This window comes from Aulostomus chinensis, chromosome 17 (genome assembly GCF_037954235.1).
Source record: "Aulostomus chinensis isolate RoL2024-O1b breed Wild chromosome 17, RoL_Achi_v1.0, whole genome shotgun sequence".
Classification (NCBI taxonomy): Eukaryota; Metazoa; Chordata; class Actinopteri; order Syngnathiformes; family Aulostomidae; genus Aulostomus; species Aulostomus chinensis.
In genome coordinates this window covers 16753662-16760526 of record NC_141336.1, presented here as the reverse complement: position 1 = coordinate 16760526, position 6865 = coordinate 16753662, and positions in this window count along the sequence as shown.

Below are 6865 nucleotides of genomic sequence, written 5' to 3'. Positions count from 1 at the left end.
TGTTTGTGTCAGGGGCGTGGTTTGTTGGCATCAGTGCGTCAACAGATCTCCAACTCTTTCAAATGACGTTGAATCTTAATAAACAACATGAAATTTGGTCTGTAAATTTATCTATGCACAGTGTTGTTGTATTATAAACATTTTTAAAACGTTTCCATATTTTCTTTTAATACAAGAGGTACCGGATCTGCCCAAATAATTACCGAGGTACCGGATCTGCCCAAATAAGTACCGGAACACAGGGAGGCCAAAATTCAGAGGTGCCGGATCTTGTTCCGGCAGGATCCGGCTCAAATTACCCCCGCCCCCGCCCACTGTAATGCTAAGTAGCAAGTGAGTGTGAAGTTTCTGATGCAGTTTCCGATTCAGCTAAGAGACAGTCCAACCCGAGCAATGACATATTGTAAGAGAGAGGAGGCTCTGTTGGACAAAGTGATATTCTAATTTTGTTTTATGGTCTCAAAAATGTGGGTAAAATAGAGAGTTAAATCCGTTTTATTGTTTTGTTTGTTTGTTTGTTTTTTAAATTTCCAATTGAAAATCTTCCTGGTCTCACTTAACTTAGGAGACTACAAGGAAACCGCCGGATCAGAATCTATGAGCCTTTTAGCTGAGATGGCTGCTGTGTGGGACAAGACAAATTTACCTACATTCTACCAGAGATTAAGAGAATTTTTAAAAAGTTAAACCAAGTCATGATTTGGATCCGCCCCAAAACTGAATGAATACCTTCCTCGACTGATGCTCTACCCGTCTTCTAAGTTTCGGTACAGTCGGTGTGAACTGGGGTGAAAACATGGTGGGGGTGATAAACGGGTCAAATCAGGCACCCCTGAGGCAGACCAGGCCGGGTTAGTCTCCCTGTATTAGGTTCTGACGGGACACTCCAACTAAGATTTGGACCCCTCAGTCATTAATGCAGCTTTGTTGGTTTATAAGGGCCTGAAGGAGAGGGTGATGCATACAAGAGAAACACGCTGATACACACACCCATCAACGTGCACTTTTTTTTCAGTAGGTAGGGACTGCGTGCCACCCCTGGCTGTCAAGCAACGTCAGTGTCTCATTAGCGCAGGTATTGCTTCTGCTGTCGTCGTCGGTAGCATCAGGAAAGGTCCAAGAGTGTGTGCGTGTCACACTGTTCTCTGGTTGGATGGACGCTGCCTGCTCTGCCTCAGATGTCTCTGTGGAGGTGAGTTTTACACAAACGCTTCGAAAAAATATATTTAATTATCAAAATTCAATTTCAATTGTTGATGCGGTGGCATCTAATGCACCTCTAAGCTGGTTTGACAACTTATTAACAATAAATAAAAGGAAGAGAGGCTCACAAAAATGCTTTATTTGAGACAAAGGCTGTTTTGGTTGTTCAAGAGGAGTGTTAGTCGCCCTAAATCAAGGAGCAGGAGCACGAGCGTGCCAACTTGACGCTACCATGCTACTATGTTGTGGTCACACCCGTTGCACGTGAGGTGTATTCATCTCATACTGCCTTCATCATGGAACGGTGGTGATAATGTCACTTTATCCTCAATGCACTTGACTTGGATGACATGTAGCATCAATAAAAAACAGTCTTTATTTGATCACAGAGGCTGTGCTCATTGTTTTTGAGCACTTTTGACTGTTGAAAAACCTCATCAGTCTAAGTGCCAAGCATGGGACTTTGCTAAATGGTCAGACTTAACCATGATGATGGTTTCTTCCTGTTTCTGGGACAAAGAGGTAAGGGTCTCCCAAAGATGTATAGTAACACCCTCCCTCTCAGTGTGAAGTGCCCTCTGGTGGTTGCGAGTGACCATTCAGGGTGACGGCAAGAGGTTAGAGGCTGGTTTTGGACTGAGTCAAACTCGGCCATATCTGAGCCCCGATAAAAAGCTTTCCGAATAAACAAACATCCTCCATGCTGTTCCATTCGATTCTCTCCCTCCCAGTTCTACTAAAATTTGATCTCCTGTCGGTTGTCGTCTGGGCTCAGTTGGGAAACTGTCAGACAGGATTAGTTTTAGAGAGCATGATTTTATATTAAACATATTGTCACATTGCTTATTGCGAATACAAAACAAGTTAGCCATCATGTCGCTCCTGCTTGTACATGCAGGCTGCTGGTAAGCACATTAACTAGCAGCTGTGTTTTCTTTTTTTGCTCGCAAACCTTGTTGCTGCCCTGTCTGCCAAAGCCCTCTGATACATGTCCAAACTCTGATGGGACTGAGACAAGAAAGGTAGACCCAATTTATTTCACTTTGTTGCCAGCCTTTCATTTTTGTGACTGGCGCCAGGGCGCTTATCAACTGCAGAACTATTAGCCGCATCAAATCAATGTGTTCATTGCTCTCTCTTGCCTCCATTGCTCTCTCCTCTCTCCTTTTTTTCTCTCTCCTCCTGTCCCTCCCTTTCTCACTCTCAGTCTCTCTCTGCCAGACAGGTCAGATATTAGAAACCTGTATTATCAGGTCTTCCCAGGATGCTGGTGGAAAAGTTGATTTGCAACGCCCGATTGAATCTACTTATCCTTCATCCCTTTCCAACCCCCACCCAGCTGCCCCAGCAGACAGGAGTCCAATGGCCTATCTACACCGAAGTGCCAAGGAATAAAAATATCTATCTACTGAAGGGGGGGGGGGGGGGGGTGTAGAGACTAGGGGAAAGAAAGAGCGGGACAGAGTGTCGGCCCACATGTCACATCTTTGGACAGCTTTTCCGGGGGGGTGGGGGGGGGGTTCAAATGTACTTGCCATCCTAGCCCCAGACCCTTTGCAAACCTTTATCTCCAAGCATTATACACCCATTTATCAGTTAGCAACAAAACATGTCACACACACATGCATACACCCCCCATCCCGAAACCCACCACACCAACCACCACACACATTCACAGGCAGCGCAAAGCAAATCTCAATTAAATGAGCCAAATAACTGAAAAGAGGTGAACAGAGCAAAGGTGACGGAGGACATTCATTAAACGAGTGTAACTTGGGCTAATTGAAGGCAGCTCGTGATAAGGGACGACACAGAAAAGAATTATTTGTCTGTTGACGGAGCTGCCTCGGCTGAGCGGCAGACAGTAGCACAAAAGAGAGCCATTACGGCTTTATCTTAGTAAATAGAGGGGGAAAGCCTTGTAGACGGAGGGATGAAGGGATGACGGAGGAATAGGGAGAGGAGAAAAGAGGGAAGGAAGTGGGTGAAGTGACTGATGAGGAGTGTGTGGAGCCGTGGCTGCTGGAGAAAATGTGGAAGAATACACGCAGTGGCAGGAGTAGGGGAATGGCGCCAGATTGCTGCCTTCATCAGGAGGCGATGGCGAAGTGCGTGCATGTGTGCGTGCGCGTGTGTGGCTCAATTTGTGAATGCAATTACGGTAGACCTCCCAAGTCTGACTACTGAATCGAATCAACACTATGGTGGCGAGTTGAGAGCCTAATTTCATTCTGTACGCCCTTCATTCAGGAGACGAATGGACAACTAGAGTAACGATCATGGCAGGTGTCCTTTCATAAGAATATGTCCCAAAAAAACTTCCTAATGAGTGCAATGATAAATAAAACACTTCAGGGAACAGGCTCTCATTGAACGGGGCAGCTGTCAGTGGAGACGCAGACATCAACGGGCCAGAGATCTGTGGTCTGGACAGGACTCACCGACGTTCCCTCATCTCAGACACAGTTGCTCCCTTTAATAAATCCTCTCTTTGACTTATCGGCATGGGTGCACCCTGCAATTAAACCTACACCCACCCCACCCCCCAAAACAAACCATTACAACTAGCACGTCTTTAGGTTTTCTGACATCCGAACCAAATCGTGTTTGACTTTTAGGCCTTGGAAACTTTTAATGGAGTTCATTCTGCAATCAACCTGGCTGGAGGAGCTGAGTGAACTCTGACTTTGCGGTATTGATCCAGCCCAGTGTGTTTACTGGCTGAGGTCACCAGAATCCCTTCTCCCAGCCTGTTACGGGGAGGGGAGGGGGTCAATAATGTCAATACAGTAAATTAGGTAATTCTGCTGTAAAACATCCCAGGATGGTCAATTTCCATTTTAGTAAACTTTATATGCGTGACACATAATTACGTCCACATGTCAACGTGTCAAGTTGTCACACACTTCCAGCCTACAGAGAGATTGGATCTGGACGAGGGTGGCTGGGTTTATATCTAAAGGGGGCGGAGGTATGAGTAAACAAATCACCTTTTGTCCGGTTCACTGATAAATCACTCCTCCACAGAAGGGACGGTGGATTAGTGAGCATTTAACCGTTTACCTCCCAGCCTCTAAATAAGCATTGTTCATTCATTTTAACTTTCAAATTTAATTTTACATTTCTTTTTCATTCATTTTCTTGCAATCAGTAAAAAAAGAAGGATCTACTCTGTAGTCATTTTCAAACATAATTCAGGGAAAAAATGGGGACTAAATAGCATATAAGAGCGTCAGTGAGAGCTGAATTTCCATAAAAATGATAACACAGAAACAGAAGTAACTTCTGCTCACATTCTTATCAAGAAGCTTGACTTGTGTGCGCGTGTGTGTAGATGAATGAAACACGGTGTAGGTTTTCTGATCTGTATTACATCTGCAACAACCTACTCTTCTACCTCTCTGAAAGACAGCCCCACTATTCAGGACAGTGAGATTAAAAAAAAAAGAGCCCCCCCCCCCCCCCCCCGAAAAAAATGTACTGCAATTTTCTGAAAGCACTACCCCATTTAGTTCTGCTCAGGGTGGACACAAAGGATAGAGCCAGTGGTGAATATTGGAGGAGCTTGTATAATCATCTGGAATGGTTGAGGTGTGTGTGTGTGTGTGGGGGGGCTGAAGCATCAAGCTCATGTAAAGTACTGCAGACAGACACACATCACACTAGGCCTATAGCGAGATGGAAGTCCTGAGAAGGGCCTATTGCTTGATGCCACAGGGGAAATAAACGGCCTAAAATAGGCACGAGGGCAGGAAATGGATTTTATTGGAGAACTAATCAAGGGGGCTGTTTTAGTAGGGCACAATTTAGATTTTGATTAGATTCCTACTGACATCGAGGTTATCAATGCGTCTCATACTGGGAGGTGTAATTTGATCTTTGATGTCCACATGGTTGTCTTGATGTATGTCCTGCTGCATGGGCAGTGACTGCTGGGCGTGTGTTAGTTACAGCACACACTGTGGGTTCATGCCAGCGTGTGCATGGGTGGGGGTGTGTGCGTTTGTATGTGTGTGCGTGTGTATGTGTGTGTGGCTTGTGTCAGTTCCAGAGCTGCAGGGGATGGTAGCTGGCTACTGTGGCATCAGTTACTGTTGGCCAGCGACTCTCTGAGCCAAAATGACTAGTTATTAGTTGGTCAATGCAAGACTAGTATCAAGAGAATATGGAGGAATATTAGGGCCAGAGATGAGGACGAAGACATTATTTTATTGTGCTAACACTAAAGCTAAAATGACAAGAAAAAGAGTTAAATAAGCTTTGCAGCTAAAAAAAAAAACAACAAAAAAAAAAGTCTGGGTGTGTTTCTGTCAGTGCCACGAGTGCTGCAGGGTGGGTAACAAAAATTAGTGTAGTCCTGTGTCATCACTTCAAGGAAAAAAAAATCTGTTGCGTGACACGAGTGTAGTGAAGTGCTGTATTTCAGGCTTTAGCTACCTTACGGTTAGGATTCGCTTAAAAATATTTTTACTCACTTTAGACACTCAAGCATGTACCTTAAGGTACATAACAACTTCATTATCAACATTTTGACTTTTTCTCAACATGCACAAAAAAACCTCAATCTTCCTCCTGTCTTTTTTTTTCCTCAAGCATAATTAGCATCAGCTTCATTTGTCAAGCATTAATATTTATTTTTCCTCAGTGACTGCTTTGAAAGAGATTCCAGGGATGAGAAGATGCATCACATTTTCCACCACAACCTACTGAACTAAATTTAACCTGAAGTCAGTCTTGTTTACACAGAACACAGAATTGGTTTCCTCTCACACAGTAAGTGAGGCAGTCGTTTGTGTTTATCCTGTGAAAATGCCTCATTTGTCCTGCAATTTTTTTTTTCAGCATTTATTTTCATGCTGCTCCCACTCCGTCATTCACGCCTCCTGAAGGGCACAGACCTGAATCTGTGTCTATCTGTATCTTTGCATTGAATTTACATATAATTTGATCGCGTTCACCACATGGCTTCACATCCATTGTGCTTTTAAAAAGAACACACAAAGGTTTAAAAGGGAGCAGTTTGGTTCAGCTCAGGGGATGATATCAGAAGTTCCTCTAGTAATGAACACACTGAAAACACTGAATCAAAAGGCTATATACATTTGACATAAGTACTGTATTTTTTTTTAAGAAAAAATACTGCACAGAGAGGGACGTATTTACCTCCATAACAACGTTGAGTGATAAATGCTCAGTGTGTTATGTTGTTTCTTCACTGGTTTTCAAGTGGAACAGCAGGATGCTTGTTTTGATAGTTATCAATAATGGATCACATTAACTGTTGCAGACTTCAACTCTGGGTTGCATGATGAATTGACTGAATACTGATTGGTTCTGATTAGCCTATTTATACACTTGTGCCATAATCAAAAAAATATATATATATATGTATGTTTATATACTTATTCTTGAGGCTTTTATTTGTGTAATTTGTCATTTTCTTGGTTTATAAAAGCTATTCTGATTGATTTATTCATTCAAAACATACAACGGAGAGCCAAGGAAAAAAAAGTGCAGTAAAAAAGGAGCAGATCACAAATACAAGCAGAGTTAGAAACCTATTATTTTCTTGTGTTGGTGAGTAAACGCAGATAAAGTTGTTGGCTGTATCAGGAGTGTTGTTCCAGGCTTCACATGGATTAACATTACAGCCAAAGACAAG